Source organism: Protomyctophum parallelum (genome assembly GCF_964188405.1).
Source record: "Protomyctophum parallelum genome assembly, chromosome: 11".
NCBI classification, from domain to species: Eukaryota; Metazoa; Chordata; class Actinopteri; order Myctophiformes; family Myctophidae; genus Protomyctophum; species Protomyctophum parallelum.
In genome coordinates, this window is record NC_139707.1 from 25,147,671 (window position 1) to 25,166,981 (window position 19,311).

The following is a 19,311-nucleotide window of genomic DNA, read 5'->3' on the forward strand; positions in this document are numbered from 1 at the left end:
ACCACCTAGGATCTTGATTCTGATGACTAATCCTACATTTTCAATGAGGAGGAATACAGTTTTATCTATTTAGATTTATCCCGTGACAATGGCAGCCATTTAAAAAAATGGTGGACCTGCTATTATTTTACCAATTTAGTCAGGGAATAGGCCTATTATCAGAATAATGTCAAATCTGTGAATACATTTCTTACCAAGAATTTTTTCACCAATGTGTTTGTAAAGGTGTCTACTAACATATCCCACATTGGTTTCTATTGAACCACCCTAGAGGCATTTTTGACAGCTGCTGAAAGTTGGGTACCATACCAAGTGGCTATGGCAAAACTAGGGAGTTTATGGCCAAACTAGGGGTCAAACCCCTTGGGCTAAATTCGGCCATATATCCACTTGCCCAAATGTGCTGACCTCATTTTGTGATGATGGCTATGGCCGTTTTCAGCCCAAGGAGTGTTCTTCGTGCATAGCTAATGCTTGGAATGCATTCAGAATCATGAAAACTCCCTAGTTTGACATGTCACATGCTACTTAAAGCATAATGAACATTTTGCCTTATATAGGTTGTTGATGGTACCCCAACTTTCAGCAGCTGTCAAAAGGTCCCCTAGGGTGGTTGAATATAAAGCAATGTGGGATATGTTAGTAGACACCCTTCCAAACACATTGGTGAAGAAAATTCTTGATAAGGAATTTATTACCAGATTGTATTAATATCCCCTGACTAAATAACTCATCTTCTAGACCACCTAGACCCGACTTCACAAACAGAGACCCGATTGACACCTAAACAACAAGTTTGGACAGCCCCACCAATTAGTGTTACGGAAAATAGCAAGTGTCTACCCTAGGCCCAGAGGGAGACACAGAACTTAGATGCGGCTCACATGTTGCACGACTCCTCAACAAGCTGCCACCAGGGATGAGAGCTGAATTCTGCCGCACAATGCTCTGCGGCCCAGGAGCAACCAACACCCTGTTGGAGTTCTCTGAGTGGTTGAAGCATGAGTCCTAGCCATATAGCCTGTGCAAAGGCAAACACCTTGAAGACCTGCTTGAGGTGAACAGTGAGCAGTGAACAGTGAGCGAAAGACTGAAGACAGAAGATCTGCCTTCAGGACTATCAGGCAGGATGTGCAGACACTGAAGGCATCAGTGTCGTTCTGTGTCCCCAGCATGTCAACCAAAGCAATGTTACCAAATCAAAGGAGCCTTCACCTCAAGTCACCTGGGGCTGGGTGAGCAATCGTATCCTGTATCTAGCCTCACAACTAAATACAGACACTTGGCCAGACTGCCGTTTGAAAGGGTCAAACCCTTCATCCTGATTGGGGAAGACCACCCCACCTAATCACACCAACCAAACAAGTGAGGTTGGGGCCTCCAGGTGGGCCAGTAGCCATCTGCACAAGACTGGGCTGGACCCTGCAGGAAAGCAATCTCCAGCCAAGACAATGTAAGTTGACTATAACAGAGCCCCAGAACACAGAGCTCATGAGAAGGATGGAGAAACACTGGCAGGAGGCCACCAAGATACAACGCCACACTGCAGTGGCCAGTGAAGTCAAACTGTGCGTCTGTACCTGAAAGAGACAAGTCAAAGGCCAGAAAGCCCACCTCCTTTTAATGTCCTGTCAGTAGCAACTCAACCTGCACCTGAAATAAGCCCTGACCCCTCCCAGAGAAAGTTCATCCTTGAAAATGTAATGATTAGTCGCCAGAATCAAGATCCTTGGTGGTCTAAAACTTGAGTTATTGGTAAAATAACAGCAGGTTGGTGGTCACTTTGAAAAACAATGGCTGCCATGGTCACAGGACAAATCTAAATAGTACCACTGTATTCCTCATCTTTTAAAATGTATTATTAGTCGGCAGAATCAAGATCCTATGTGGTCTAAAACTTGGGTTATTGTAAAATAACAGCAGGTGGCGGCCATTTTGAAAAACAATGGCTGCCATGGTCACAGGACAAATCTAAATAGTACCAATGTATCCCTCATCCTTGAAAATGTAGTCTTAGTCACCAGAATCAAGATCCTAGGTGGTGTAGAACTTGAGTTATTGTAAAATAACATCAGGTGGCGGCAATTTTGGAAAATGGCTGCCATGGTCACCACGAGACAAATCTGTGATGGCCCTATAGCCAAAAATGTTCCTTAAGGCATGCTCTAACTGTGTGCCAAATTAGAATACGTCCCATTATTCAAAAACTATAATTTTATTGTTTTAGGAACACTTTTGTCAACTCCGTCAGATACATGTCAACTCCGTCAGACACAAAACCTGACGGAGTTGACGTCTGACGGAGTTGACAAAATGTCATTTGTTTTCATCTTAACCCTCTGTAGTACAATGTAGCCATTTTGTTTTTGCTTCATTTGTTAGCTAAACCTAACCCTAAACTTTTATAATAAACATTATTTTTGGAATTCTTAACAAAGATCATAATAATGTCCTGACGGAGTTGACATGTAAAAGCTGTGACCACCCTGATATCAACATTGTTTGTTTAAAATATCAAACAATTGAATGCTTTTCAGACCAGGTGCTCCACAGTTGCAACAAATACAAACGGGACTTGGAAAAGGAGTCTTCAGGCTAAATCTGTCGACAATATTTTCTGATTAATTTAAGACTTTTAAAAAACCTGACGGAGTTGACGGGAGACGTGGGACACACATTTGATATGAGATATCTAATGGAAAATATAAATTAAAATTATTGTGTATATTGTTTGCTATGTTGTTGACAATCTACTTTAATTTAGTATGTATATTTATGTGATTGTGACAGTATTAGACACTTTTTTAGCAGTTTGAAATTATGACCACTTGCTGGGGACAGGCTAAATACAGGCGTTTTTGGGTACAGTGCCTGCTTTTAACTAATTCAGATGGCATATGAAAACAATTATAATGAAATTAATGGCATAATAATACACAACTGTATTACATTTAACTTTGCAAGTGCTTTTATTTTTATTAAATTAATTTATTTTTAACAATAATAAGGCTCTTATGTGTGGGACATGTTTTTTCCACTTTTGTCCCTCATCTCAAGAATGAGTGATGTGCTATTTTCATTAGTTTGGGTCCTGGGCAAACATCTAATTTCTCTTTTAGGTCACAGGCTAAAAGGTTTGGGAACCACTGTGCTAGTGCACCTATATGAAAAGGTTAAGCAATAAGCACACAGCCAACTAAAATGTTAGTCTGGCTGATATATCGCCCATATTGGTCTGGCTCTAGTTGAAATACGGCTCCTGGAACAAGGCAGGTCTATAGGACCTGAGGCTACCGGAACACACATAGAAACTTTAAGAAAAAAGTTTTTTTTAATTGATTTCAAGATTATCTTTTTTAGCAAAAGGCCTATGCACACCTCAGAAGTCTAGTGACAGGTTACGCACCTGTCACTGGGCAATAAAGCATACTTAAAAAGGTTATCTTTGAAAGTCAAAGAAGGGTCCCGCACACTGCCAGAAACTTGCAAAAATGTTGCTCTTTAACACACACACACACACACACACACACACACACACACACCTCTACAAGGTTGTGTGTGCCTGTGCCTTTATACAGGTACACAACCTGCTACGTAAATATGCATGTACGTGTATTTGGAATTGATGATAGTGGAGGTGTTGGGGGGCTGTTGGTGGGGGGAAGGACAAGCCAAAACATGCACAAAAAGAAAAACACCAACTCAGGATTTAGCACAAGAGTGAGCTCAACCCGCATACCTGAGACGTGTCGAGAAAAGGGCTGGGCTGCAAGATAAACATGGGAGATATAGTAGGTTTGTCTCTTGTGGACGGAAAATGTCCAAATGTAATTCTATGATCAATCTGGTGCCCACTATAGTTTCTTGGAACAGTAACACCATCTCACCATGTTTTGATCCCAGCTTTAGTTGCAGTGCACTCAGAGTCAGAGTGACAGACGATTATTTTTCTGCTAACGTTATTTCATTTTCCCCATTTCCTCCAAACCAGCCAGTGGTGGAAAAAGTACTCACATTTTGAAAGTATCAATTATGCAATGTAGATGTACCTCTGTTACAAGTAAAAGACACGGCCCATTGTGAGCTGGAGGAAATGTATATATATAGGGCTGAAGTGGACTGTACTGTACATTTTGTAATAGGCCTAATAATCAAGATCTACAAAGTAATTAGTAAATAAAGTTTTCAAATACGTACACGTAGTGGAGTCAAATTACAATATTTGGATCCGAAATGTAGTGGAGTAGAATAAAAAGTATTGGAAACTGGACATACTCAAGTACAAATACCTCAAAATTGAATTTATGTACAGTATTTGAGTAAATGTACTGTACCATTTCCCTCTTCTGAGAAACTTCCTTCGCTTGTTCAATGTGGATGGATGGGAGAAGAAAGACAGCTTAGAACTCACTGATGTGGCTGATGGAATCTCAAATGCCCATGCAACAGTCAAACATAATCATATCACTCCTGTCATGGGTTGGCCATTAAAACGCCACAGAGGGATGGATTGATAACGCAACAAGGCAGACGTTCAGGACGGAATCAGTCCTGATCAGAGACATGACTCAATTTGTCTAAATAATCAGTCAGACCGCAGAAAACCAGTGTCATAACTGGATGGGCAGATGCCTTACACGCGACCAAGGATTTCCAAGAGTTCAGCAAGTGAATTGCTACATGTTGAGACATGTCGAGACCCATCCCTCATAGTATGTTTTAGGTTTAGAATCGCACATGCATTATGCACTACAGCTATAAAAGGAGCAGTGACGCAACAATGACTAAACTGAACTGAAACACCAGGAATATTTTTTTATCCCAAGGGTCCATTTGCAAGTAAGCTACACAGTTCATTCAGTTTGGCAATGCTGGCATTTTTCACACACTTCATTTGATAACATAATCTACTACCAATATGTGAGGATGTGCAAAAACAAAAACACATTGTCTTGTTTTACGTGTGTCCTCCGGCCCACTCCCCCAAAACCATAAAACCACAGATTAAGCTCCTCACAAATTAGCCTACAGACACAAACTGGGCAACCATGCCAATATTTCTAAACAGAGTCTAGCTATTGACAATGATCAGTACTACTGCTACTGAATTAGTATTGGTTGAAGAGGAGGGCCCATGTTGGTGCTGAACTTGGAACACTGAAATGGTTTGAAATTGTGTGAGAAAACTGTATTAACGGTTGTAAGCCCTGCAGTTGTGAGGATGTGTTGTCAAGCTTTAATGGGCTATTATTTATCACCACAGTTCTTTTGTGAGCCTGGCTTGTCCACACGACTGCACAGAATAGTGGTTATGGGAGCACGATCATGCACTCTGCCGTGTCTCCCCGGCTTTGACTTGATGGCTATCTCACGAAGGTCTCACTATACCATGACAATCCTCACTGCTCAAATAATAGCAATATGAATATGAAACACATGAGGAACAACGTACGCGAGGGTGCAGCGCAGCTACTGTGTTGTCCGTACACTATGCCATTTGAACATCCAATTTCCATCACTCCTAATACAACTTCTATCAAAATTGCTGTATTCCAGGAACGGGAACAAAGCAACGTGCAGATCTCGACCAATGACAATAGTTTGGGAACCTCATTAGATACAGTGAGCAAATATTTCCTAGTCGGACGGACATCAACAATCAGCACAACGCGCTGTCATCGGGACATGTCTGCTTGAAACGTTTCCTTGAATCGCTTGCTCGCATCACCGGCAGTGAGGACGGCGTGTTGGTCGAGTAATTCTGTGCAAAGTGGCTGACTACTCTTACCATTTCACTATACCAAGTAACTTACTCTCTACAACATCAAAGAAAGCATTTACTAAGCTCTGCACTGTGTGAATTTTGGAAAAATTGTGCGAAACGTAGGTCAAGCTATATATGGTCTAAATACCAATGCTGAAAAGAGTAAAGCATTTGTTTCTCTCATAATTTCCTTTAAAAAAAAAAGGGGGGGGCTACTAGTAAACATCATAACTAAGCCCATTCATCTCTCCCTTCAAATTGCCCCCTGCTTTCCGCCCCAGTCAAGTGAGCTGTATCTAGTTGACACTATCTCACCGCCCCCACTGTGAAGACACCGGAAATTCTAATCTCAGATTATAATCTGGGGTTGGCCTGATGTGAGGTTTTGATAGCGACCGTATCCTAAACTCAAGCCTTCACAGCTGAAGAGGAGAACTCAACAAATTCAGTGTTATTTCGTTTGGTTTTATCACTTTGAATTTGAATCTCCATTTTGTTTGTTGTAATTTTTCCCCTGGATGTGTTTTTGTCAGGCGTCAAGTAAACAGTCAATTTTGACAAACATTATTTATTAAAAAAAGCATTAAATTATAGCTATAATTGAGAGCTAAGGACATTTAATTGACTTTGCCTCTACTTGGCTTTATGTATGAGTGAAGACAAACTTAGAAGCAACATTTATTCTCATCATACAGAGTGGATTAGATGGATAATCCCCACAAAATAAACAATGAACAGGAGTCCGAATGGTTGCATTTTCCCCACTATTCTGTGGTAAAGAGAAGAGGATCCAAGACTAGCACAGTCTCTCTCCCATGTGCATGCACACACACACATACACCTCTTTCACAGATCATTGCATAAACATAAACCATTTCATCTCAATTCTTTCAATTCCCCATGTGGAACTATGTATTAGCCAGGCAGTTAGTCATAGGCCAGTCCCGTCTTCACCCAACAAATCCCATTATGAATCATGATCAGGATATGGTGTGTGTGTGTGTCCGTTTGTCTGCATAACTACTACGTAAGCATTAGCATGGGTATATTTCTTTTTTTTTAAATCCTTCCGTACTTGCCTCTATGCTTGAATCCTTTTTATCTGTGTCCAGCTGTTTAGGCCTAATCGTAGTTTTATCAGCCGCAGGTTCATTTCCTAGAGCAGCAGGGGAGGGGGGGGGGGGGGGGGGGTTGAGACCATAGCCCCGACTCTCTCCCGTCCCCTCTTTGCCCAACACGCTGTTTCAGCTAATCAAACCATTACAACTGGCCACTAACCGAGAACAACATTACCATAATATGCAATTTCATCTGATTAGTTATGCATGATCCACACTTCCAGCGACATTAGACAGAGGCAGAGACAGACCGTCTGTGTGAAGGGGGGTGGGGAGGGTGACCCCAATCTGACAATATTACACTGACATTCAGTAACAAATATGAGAGCATTTTGGGAGTTTGAGAGGAACTACTACCACTGAGGCAGCGATCCCCCCATTTCCCCAAAATACATTTGCTTAAAGCTACATTACCGGTACATAGATGGCCCATAACATAACTACATGAGATCACATGACACAGAACACACCAACATAAACTGCTGCACTTCTGAATGTCTCATTATAAATGGTCAGACTTAACACAAAATGTACAACCGGTTGCTGTCTATTCTAGTAGGCGAAGGATTAGTCCTTTTCTTCAATACCAGCGAGCACAAAGTTCATCTCCTCCCATTTTAAACTGGCTACTCTAGATTTATGCTGCTCAGTTAATGAGAATATTTGGTCTGATCTTTCAAGACTGATGTCAGACTGAAAAGTACATTGTCAGGTTTCGATCTTGCCTTTTTAAAAACAAAAACAACAACCTTGTGTCTTCTTCCTCTCCTCTTAACTGATAAATGGACTTCATGTGCCTCAAAGCAGGACACTTAATTTTCCTTTCAAAATTAATAAATGCTTAATTCATGGTATATATATTTTTTTTTTCATATACAGATTAGCCAAAGAATCTTTGGTTTGGCATTGTGTGGGCGTGATAGCAAGCACAGAGAGTAAACACAGCTGTGTTTAGGGCTCTGGGGGAGATTTTCGCTGAAAAGTTGTGCCATATCCGCCCGGCAAGACCACTAACTAGATGGCTGACTTTTAGAGAGCGCTTGCTGCATGGCTGACTGAATGCATGGCTGTTTGATGGCGAAATGCAGACAGACAGAGCGGTAGAAATGTTGCAAATTAAGATAATCATCCGATCGCGCTTCCAACCTGAGGCATTTTTACAATATATGAAAGACTGTCCTCCACCGTCAAAAATGAAATACACAACCACGCTGAATCGCAGACATTGCGTTGTTCTCATTGAGAACATGAACTACATCAAGATCCGGGAGCATAGGCATTGCAGTGCTGTTAACCAATCAAGTCGTGGAAAATGTCGTTACGGAATCAGTTAAGTGCATTTGTGCGTGTTGCTTCGTGTGTAGCGTGATTAGCGTCTTGTCGCAGATCTGTAAACAAAGCAGTTTTAGAAGAATCTTTACGAATAATCATGCGTCTTAATTATTTTGCAAGGAGTCACCAGTTCCGTGCCATTTCGTTGACAATCTTTGATCTGATTCTGAACTGGCCTTAAGAATCAACTGGCATCGAAGCAAGTTATGTTGTTATGCCCATGCATTCAAAGTTTAGCAACTGTAAACATCAACATTTGGCCAAACTCTGTATATATATGGCTCTGCCTGCAGCACTACCCAACTGAAAACTAGGACTGTGAGCATTCCAATGGGTCATAATGGAATGGGCAGGCAGCTGGTCCTCTTGGTTAAACATGAACAGGCTGCCCTTTGACAGGGCTGTCACTGAGAAGTCGTGAATGGCATTGGGGAGCCTGGCTGGCCTCAGTTAAATAAAATGGATGATCCTTGACAGGAAAATACCCATCAGATTTACAATTCACATGTTTAGCAAGTTATGGTTACTTAAAAGTACATGCACCATAGACACAATGTTATGAGCGGACTGTAGCAAGATGGCCGCTATGTGGCAACTTTACTGTCCATTGGCCAGCAGCACGGGTGAGTCATCTAGCCTTGGGGTCCCACAGTGGGCTGTACTTGTTCCCCTCCTTTTCTCTCCAGATCAAATCTCTTTGTTGAAAATAGCCAATCTACAATCTCATAAGGTGTGATGTGTCGTGAGCATGTATGAATCGTGTATTTTCACAGAGTGTTTTCTTATTACCGGTATGTCTTGCACAGAATAGGACACTAGGTTTCATGTGTTTAAGGGAATTATGTCATGTTAGTCAAAACGACTGATTTACACTAAGATGACGGTAGTAAATCTTCATTGTTGACCAGCCAACCGGAGCTTCCGGCAATGAAATTGATCCTATACATGCAAGCTACAGAAATTTTGGCTTCTTTGAAGCCCAACACCACTGCCCTGCATAGCCCACGCTGTAGTCTTCTTACCAAGACTTGTCAGTTGACACCACTACTAAGAGCTGTCAACACTACAGAGCACCATGCTGAGTACTGGGGGTGTGCCTTTCAACCTCAAGACTAACCAAAGAGGAGCAGTCACAGTGGAGGCCGAGAGGACTGAGGTTGGATAGGTGGACAGTCAGAAGAAGGGGGACATCGTGAAAGAAGAAGCAGGAAAGAAAGCAAGAAAGAATTGTGTCGGCAGCGGAAGCTGTGGAATAGAAATATTGCAAGGCATTTTAAATAAATTAGTAGTATTCCTCTCTAAATAGCAGTGCCTGCCCTTATGGCAGCAACAGCCCATTATCTTAAGGGGATAAACACTACAGACTTCGAAATAAGTGGGCTTAAAATTACCATCCTAGCTCAATTCAAGGCTATTGGAAGAAACCCTGTCAGAAAACACTATAGGCTCAAATGTGAGATCTTGGAACCTCATTAGCCTATTTAATGTATTGAGTTTTAATTGGAGCCAGGATGTAGGCACTTTTCGAATATTCATATAACAATGCAAATTAAAGGTGAATGAGTTCAATTAGCGCTAACAATCTAAAGAAAATCACTTTCATTGTTGTCTACAGAATGTGACTGTACTCTGTAGAGATTAATTGTGGACCAACAGTAAATGTACAAGATATATGCAGTATTATGCACCCAACTCAGGGTCAAATTACACAATTGACCAAATAATTTATGAAAACTGTAATAACAACATATTGCTTTTTCAGGATCCAATCACATCCAATTTATATAATAAATGCAATTAAGCCTATAGCTCCTGCCTCCAACTTCCATTCTGCTCCCCAAGGGATCCCCTTAAATTTGCAGGTGCAATTTATCCCCAAATTAAGCTATACACTCACATCATAACACTGAGGACTGGTTCATGTGTGTGACCTAGTAAAGTAAGTGTCAGTAAAGGCAGGTCATGACTTCAGGAAATTTGAGCAGAGCATGAAAACTGTAAGCCACTGACAAGATGAGATTATTTTCAGCTATACAATTAGAATAATTTAAAGCAACCAGGCAGTGTGAAACTATAAATTCAAGGTGTAAAAATAAATAAATAAATCTGGGTACAATACACTAAAACAATACTACCTCATAACTAAAACCTATTTCAGATTTGTATTAATACGTCATTAACTCGTGTTTTACCATCAGTAAATTTGGTATCTTTGATTATTGATCATTATATGTAGAAGGTCCAACTCTCCATTGTTTTGTCTTTAAATTGTAGATAATCCCCTTATGTTTGTTTTGTTTAAGATTAAATAATGGCAGGGGAATCAATAGCTATATTCACCACCTTCACACCTCAATTTGACCACTGTAAATTACTGCATCATGATATTCTACCTTTTACAACCTGCTACTGTATATCTAGAACAGAGAGAGAATCCTATGTCAACAATGAGCAGAAAATGTTTAAGCCATTACAGGTTTGGGAATGTTACAAGCTACTAGCCTGAGGCCAGTAATTTCCAGACCACAATAATCCTTGCTAGCCTGGATTTAGAATAGCACCTAATGGAAAAGGTTTGGGCAAGATCAACTTTCAAAATATGTAATGTGACAACATTCATTCCAAATACAGGTAGTTATTTGATGCCCTGCAATCAATTAGAATTTAGAAACCTTGCAACTGGAATTCAATGAATTTGACTGATATGAGTCTTACATTTTGGTTTACAGTGATCACCCAGAATTAGAACAGGTTGTAATTCTAATTATAGACTGCTATCAGTTTGGTCGTACTCTCAGACACAGACTCATTTGAGGGCTTATACCTTACCTCTCTAAGTGTATAATATTACTGATGTTGCCACGTGTGGTTACTGTAATTTGAATCTGTATCTGAATTAGTCACTATGCTGTGGCCATTAAAGCATCAGTTCTACTCTCTGGGGACCCCCAGGGGTCGTGGGGACTGGGGACTACCCATAATTCTGACATCCCGTTAGTCTGACTACATGGCCGGTTATAAAATACTCAACCTGTGGCTTCCAGTGCGGTTAGGGTTAGGAGCATGGTTAGTATGGGGCCAGTCTGGGGTTCCATGGGGTCACCAGCAAAAGAAGTTAATGTAGCACCACAATCATTGTAAGTACCACTTTACCCATTTATATGTTGGCTATTCCACAATGCCAGATCTACAAGATAGCAGCTGCGAGCTTGTTGTACATCTGCTATTTTTGAACTTTTTTTTTTTTGGGGGGGGGGGGAGAAAATCACAAAATGTTTGGAAATGTTTGAATAATTTGTGTGTGTGGGGGGGGGGGGGTCACACAAATATCCAGGGGGTGCCTGGCCTGGAAAAAAAGGCAGTAATGTGGGGTCCCTGGCATGAAAAAGTTTGACAACCACTGACTGCATAAAAGCGCCATTGAAATTTGAAAATATCATTACGACAGGAAAGAGAACATGCACCATAATCCATATGTATGTTGTCTCAGCAATGACAGGCATTTAGCAAGGATCTGACTGACTGCGACCCAAAAGATGTGGCACGGATGGTGGAGGATTACGTCATCGATAAAAAACAAGAGGACGTTTCGTTAGAGCTGTCCTCACATCCATTCCAAAGCACATCATTGATGGGCTGTGGTGGTGGTGGTGGTCAGGTCTGCCATACCTACCTGAGTAAACATCGAATCATTCAGTCTAATGATGCATGCTGAGTAAAAGGGGACTCGCAATAATTGCAATAAAATATTTAACAATAGGCCTTATTCTAGTGAGTGCTGTTTCTACTCTTGTAATAAAGGGTGAATAATATGAACTGAAATTACGTCATATTCTTGCTCTTGCCGAAGAACATGATAGCTGAGCCTGTAGACGTGAATGCGTGTTGGCAATATATGTGCCACTGGATCGAATGAGACAGTGGGTAACGCAACGCCGAACAATACCTCTGGAACTTGCCAACCCCCTGCTGACTGTCCAAAAATAATAACCATTAACACAATAAGGCTGTTCAAAACGAGCTCAACTAGAGATAGCAACATTGCAGCCAAATCGGACGCCCACCAGCTTGCAACATTCCTGCAGGACTTTAACACACGAATAAATAAGAGCTCTATATCGGGTAGTTTACTGCGAAATAGGAACGTACATACACGCCAGGTGTCCGTAGAATACGGTTGAAAAATGTATGACATCTGCAAATATGTAATGCATGCCTGTTCTGCAGCCACCACAGAAAGTAAGCTGGGAGACATTGAATGGGCTAAAGTAACAGTTAGCTAACACCAGCAGCCAGCGGCACACAACGCTGGTCATTTTATGAATAGACTTCCAATGTTTTGAACAAATGAACAAATTAAAGCTCACACGTATATTGCAAACAACAGCATTTGATTTCACGTGACCACAGCCTTGTTGGGCTTCATTATCTAGCTTCGGTCGTGCAAAACAGCAAGTTGGGGGAAAAGTGACAGTGCTAAGCTAGCCTAGCTAGCTAGTTTAGTTGACTGTCTTCTAAAGAAGATCCTTTCATAAGCCATACAAAAATGACGTATAATTTTAAACAGGGAAAATGACGTCGCGACCCGTGTAGACACTTTCTCAACAGAAAATACGTCTTTTTTTCTTTCTCTCTCTCTCTCTGCCTTGCCCGAAGCTCCACCACGGTCTCGGGACCTCCAGTCCTTACCGTCATCAACTGTTCCAGGGGCGTCCAGTTTTTTTGAAGGAATATGATTTGCTGTAGAAGGAAATGGTTCGTGTCGGGGTGGCACGGAACCTGAACATCCAAGTTCAGTTCACCCGCTGCGCGAACTCTGCTGCCGACCACCGAACCGGAGCAGCATCATCATCATCTTCATCACTACTTCTCCTCCTCCTCTCCGAACACATCCAACAGACCGCCGGGGCCTCCTCCTCCTCTTCTTCCTCCTCCTGGCTCGATCCTCACACGAATAATCCACACGCCAGAAGAAGCCCCCACAGTAACCATTGGCTAGATACAACAACAACCAGTGGGGGGATTTCGGGCTGGAGAAAATGATATATCCCGTAATTCCACGCGCTCGTACGAAAGGCAAACGCGAAAGGACGATGTGGCCGGCATGAAATGTCAGGACAGATGACGATCGGACAACATGATAGACTGATATTGCGTCTCTGACTTTCTCTCCCAGGCCAGCAGCAGATCCCGTCCGTTGTCAGTTGCGCGCGTGTGTGTGTGTCTCTGCAGCTGCTTGCCTGCCTGTCTTGCAGCACAGAGGGGCTGATCATCAGCATAGCAACGTAATGGCGCAAAGCTCACAGCTAGCGCCACCAGCGCACAGGGGCGGGACCACGGCGCGGGAGGGAGGGCGTTTGTTTTTAAAGCTGTAAACTCCGTAGTACGACGGTGTAGCTTACCCACAACCACAAGAAGAACTGATCTGCAAGGTGACAAGTTGCAACCAGAGGTGGAACGTGACTTTATATCTACAAGCTCCTGCCACATTACAAGCGTGTAGAGCCGCTATTTAGTAGTAGGGATAGATTTAGATGCGTAGGCAGCTACTACAGTACATATTTGGTATTGCTACTTTTACTTAAGTAAAATAAATAAATCTAAGCGTGCAATTTCCACCATTGCTGACATCAAGGGAGGCAGGCGTAGTTAAGAGCCCAATTAAACCTATTTTAAAAGTCCTCATGCAAAGGAGAGAGATATACAGCTGCCAAAACATTTTTATTCAGGTCAAATCTGCTCATGAATGAGTTTGAGACAACAGGTCTGGTGATATACAGCCTCTCAGTAAGGAAAGCCCACAAACACAAAAGATACTTTATTTTAGTCAAGTGGTGGTTGGGGACTGGGGTGTGTAAACAGAATGACAGAGAAAGCATGGGTGTAATAATAGCCTACAGTTGTTACAGTGTAAGTCATGTTATCTTCTATTATTGCCATATGGGATGACTGAAAGAAGATATCTCAACCTCGATCACAGTCCACACCATACAATCACGGCCACCACACACAGCGTGCACGCACGCGCACACACACCCTGGAGGTAGGAGGCTCCCATGAAAGACAGCATTCCACTCAGAGACAAAAATATAATACAAAATATAGCTGCAAGCAGCGATAAGGCGGGACCAAGAAAGAAGACAATACGCAATAAGAACAATATGCACAAGACTGACGAGCTGTGTTGACAGTACCCGGATTTGAACACGCAACCTTGTGGTCCGAAGGCAAGAGCTCTACTGACTGAGCAACACAGAGACAATGAACATTTCATGCAAATTGCTCAAAAAACCAGGCAGAAAATCAGCGTTTTTTAAACTGCTCAAAGTGGCAGAAGATCTGAAGGAGGAGCTTACTGATCAAAGTGACACATGTGTTCCCCATGAGTCAAGGAACAAGTTGAAACAAGTGCCATGACTTTTGGACAAACGAGGCATGAGTTATGCCTGTTCAAAGGTTTCATTTAAAAAAAATGCCATAGTGCCCCCCTTTGACCTATTGGAGTAAGACTGCTTTCAGTGCTATTTGGCATGACCCTCTACCATACTGTACAGTTTGTACTACGATTTATTTTCCGTATAGGTCCAAAGTTCACGTGTAGAAGTTTTCGTGCATTTTGATCAAAGACCCTGGGAGGAGATACATTTGAACAGTTTTTCATATAATTCAAAATGGCAGGTGATCTAAAGGTCAGAGAGCAAAAGTTAGAACACGAAAGTTGTTCGGCATGAGGAGACACATGTGTATCAAAGTGTCATTGCCAACGGTCAAACGCCACCATTTGGCCAATCGTCATGGGTGTCGCATAGTCACCGTTTGGCATGGCCCTCTACCAGATTACCGCGTTTCGCGAAAACTGACTGCACGGTTCAGCCAGACCTGCTATTTTTGGCGGAAGGAGAAGAAGAAGAAAAAAAACCCACAAAAACAATAAGTGACCAAAGACACTTTTCCCTTAACTAGAAAAAGTGCTCCTTAGAGAACAAGTCTCCACCAGGTCAGGAAGGTTATTGTGGGCCAGCTATGTTGATGGAATATCGTTAGCCTCATAGGATAAATGCATAAGTCATTTTTTATGATTTTCGGATAATAAGGAAAAACACATTTTCTCGCAAGTATGTAAGAGTTTTTAATGCAGATTTTTACAATGGTTTCCTGAGGGGTTAACAAAATGTTTTTTACAAAAAGATAAACATGAGAGTCATTCCATAACAAAAAAAAGTGACTTAGGCCATTTTCAAGAAAATAATCTGTGACTTAGGCATTTTTTAATACATGTCTACTAAACACCTGGGGGTCTATTAGAGTGATGTTAACTCCATACTAAACACCTGGGGGTCTATTAGAGTAATGTTAACTCCATACTAAACACCTGGGGGTCTATTAGAGTGATGTTAACTCCATACTAAACACCTGGGGGTCTATTAGAGTGATGTTAACTCCATACTAAACACCTGGGGGTCTATTAGAGTGATGTTACCATACTAAACACCTGGGGGTCTATTAGAGTAATGTTAACTCAATACTAAACACCTGGGGGTCTATTAGAGTAATGTTAACTCCATACTAAACACCTGGGGGTCTATTAGAGTGATGTTAACTCCATACTAAACACCTGGGGGTCTATTAGAGTGATGTTAACTCCATACTAAACACCTGGGGGTCTATTAGAGTGATGTTAACTCCATACTAAACACCTGGGGGTCTATTAGAGTGATGTTAACTCCATACTAAACACCTGGGGGTCTATTAGAGTGATGTTAACTCCATACTAAACACCTGGGGGTCTATTAGAGTGATGTTAACTCCATACTAAACACCTGGGGGTCTATTAGAGTAATGTTAACTCCATACTAAACACCTGGGGGTCTGTTAGAGTAATGTTAACTCCATACAGAACACCTGGGGGTCTATTAGAGTGATGTTAACTCCATACTAAACACCTGGGGGTCTATTAGAGTAATGTTAACTCCATACTAAACACCTGGGGGTCTGTTAGAGTAATGTTAACTCCATACAGAACACCTGGGGGTCTATTAGAGTGATGTTAACTCCATACTAAACACCTGGGGGTCTATTAGAGTAATGTTAACTCCATACTAAACACCTGGGGGTCTATTAGAGTAATGTTAACTCCATACTAAACACCTGGGGGTCTGTTAGAGTAATGTTAACTCCATACAGAACACCTGGGGGTCTATTAGAGTGATGTTAACTCCATACTAAACACCTGGGGGTCTGTTAGAGTAATGCTAACTCCATACAGAACACCTGGGGGTATATTAGAGTGATGTTAACTCCATACTAAACACCTGGGGGTCTATTAGAGTAATGTTAACTCCATACTAAACACCTTGGGGTCTGTTAGAGTAATGTTAACTCCATACAGAACACCTGGGGGTCTATTAGAGTGATGTTAACTCCATACTAAACACCTGGGGGTCTGTTAGAGTAATGTTAACTCCATACTAAACACCTGGGGGTCTGTTAGAGTAATGTTAACTCCATACAGAACACCTGGGGGTCTATTAGAGTGATGTTAACTCCATACTAAACACCTGGGGGTCTATTAGAGTGATGTTAACTCCATACTAAACACCTGGGGGTCTGTTAGAGTAATGTTAACTCCATACAGAACACCTGGGGGTCTATTAGAGTAATGTTAACTCCATACTAAACACCTGGGGGTCTGTTAGAGTAATGTTAACTCCATACTATTACTAAACACCTGGGGGTCTGTTAGAGTAATGTTAACTCCATACAGAACACCTGGGGGTCTATTAGAGTGATGTTAACTCCATACTAAACACCTGGGGGTCTATTAGAGTGATGTTAACTCCATACTAAACACCTGGGGGTCTATTAGAGTGATGTTAACTCCATACTAAACACCTGGGGGTCTATTAGAGTAATGTTAACTCCATACTAAACACCTGGGGGTCTATTAGAGTAATGTTAACTCCATACTAAACACCTGGGGGTCTATTAGAGTGATGTTAACTCCATACTAAACACCTGGGGGTCTGTTAGAGTAATGTTAACTCCATACTAAACACCTGGGGGTCTGTTAGAGTAATGTTAACTACATACTAAACACCTGGGGGTCTATTAGAGTGATGTTAACTCCATACTAAACACCTGGGGTCTATTAGAGTAATGTTAACTCCATACAGAACACCTGGGGGTCTATTAGAATAATGTTAACTCCATACTAAACACCTGGGGGTCTATTAGAGTAATGTTAACTCCATACTAAACACCTGGGGGTCTGTTAGAGTAATGTTAACTCCATACTAAACACCTGGGGGTCTATTAGAGTAACTGTTGTTTGCTGTGTATGCAATGTAAAAATGCCCAAGTCACACAAAGTGAGTTAGGCGGCAACGTAAAAATGCTCAAATCACACAAGTGACTTAGGCAGATCATCATTTTTGAAGATTGTGAGCTTTGTGATTGGCTGAGGACATAGGCGATGATCCAGAACGATGCAGCAGCCCCAGGAGATCACCTGTATGCAGAAATCTCAATTTCGCCAAAAAATGACTTAGGCATTTATCCTATGAGGCTAACGATATGAAGAATCGGTCAGATCCATCTTGATAACGTGACTATAGAGATAATTTGTGCCGATTTGTGTGATGATTGGACAAAATCAGTAGGAATAATGTAAAAAATTGCCTCCTGGTGGTGTTATAATAGGGCAATGTCAAAAGGGTGGCATTTGTTCCTCAATGTAGTGCGAATGTGCGTGCAAAGTTTCACCTCAATCGCACGTTGCGTTCATGATTTGAGGCATTTTGTTCAAAACGGGCCACTCATGCAAACTTTAGATGTCAATCTTAGGGAATCAGGATGGAATAGGAAAATTCTAACAGATGCGTCTTGATCACATGACTATAGACATCATGTGTACCGATTTGCAGAAATTGTGGATAAAATCTGAAGGAGTAATATAAAAAAAACGTGTTTTACATAAGTCGGCCTCCTGGTGACCATGCAGGGCAAAAGTTTTTCCTTGTCCTCTGAGTCTAGGGTCTAGGTGTGCGCATATTAACGAGAACCAAATTTTAAGCAGATCCATGCAGCTATAGGTAATAACACGAATCGGCCCGTTATAGCTTAGTGCCACCATGAGGCTGAATTGAAAATGTTTACTTGGTATTTCTTATCAGCCTAGTGGGAATGTGCATGCAAAATGTCACGGAAATCACACTTTTTTAATATTTGTATTAATATTATTACAAAAACATCATCATGTCCTATGATACTATAGGAGGAAGATTTTTGTTCCAAAGTGTTTTTATGTGACCATTATGTATACGGTTTTCACCGTAGCACCACCCACCTGAATTTAAGCCTCGCCCACAGCTGTGTGTTGTATGATTCATAATAGAGGGATTAAGAGATTGATTAGGACAGGTTATCATGTCACAAAAATTGTGTATTTTCGATTGGGCTCAAAATGCTTTCAGCCTTCAGGAAGAAACCAAAAATCAGACCCTTCAGACGGGTCTGAACAGTACAGTACAGTGGTACTGTACTGTACTGTACTGTACTGTACTGTACTGTACTGTACTGTACTGTACTGTACTGTACTGTACTGTACTGTACAAGCCCTCCTCCCTGGCCTGTGTGTCTGTTAGGCTGTGCAACAGTGACACTTGCATGGTGGTGAACAAACGCTATTTTCGTGCTTGGACACAGCCAGGGACACAGGGACAGACCCAGGGACACAGCCACAAACATATACCTGTCTATATGAGTGGTCTGTGGTTGCACCACTCAAAAATACACAGGGAAGAGTCGGAAGACATACTATGAAGTTTTTCATATATGAAAGTGGTCAAGTGGAATCCACTTCCAGTCCAGAATGTAGGCTATTGTGCAAAACTGTTCGAGTCTGTTTCAAAGTCACATGCATTGGCTGAAACTGGTACAGAAAAAGGCTGATGTTGTTGTCATCCAAGCTAAAGAGCATAGGCCTACTCGTGACGTGAGACCTACTAATGTAATGATGTATATGTTTGTTGGTCTTCTTTTAGTCTTTATGAGAAAAAATCTGGACTTTGACCTAAAAACATTACACAAAGGTTAAAC

The 19,311-nt window shown here is 41.6% G+C and overlaps 1 protein-coding gene across 4 annotated transcripts in view; it reads right to left on the reverse strand.

Annotated features, from left to right (window-relative positions):
• The window catches only part of ptpn4a (protein tyrosine phosphatase non-receptor type 4a), a 114,825-nt gene extending 101,396 nt beyond the window's left edge, over window positions 1–13,429 (reverse strand). For all 4 annotated transcript variants that reach the window (XM_083777524.1, XM_083777522.1, XM_083777523.1 and 1 more), the window contains exon 1: window positions 12,904–13,429. The gene's annotated coding sequence lies outside the window, so the exon portion shown is untranslated. The remainder of the gene's footprint in view (window positions 1–12,903) is intronic.
• Between the last annotated feature and the right edge of the window lie 5,882 nt (window positions 13,430–19,311).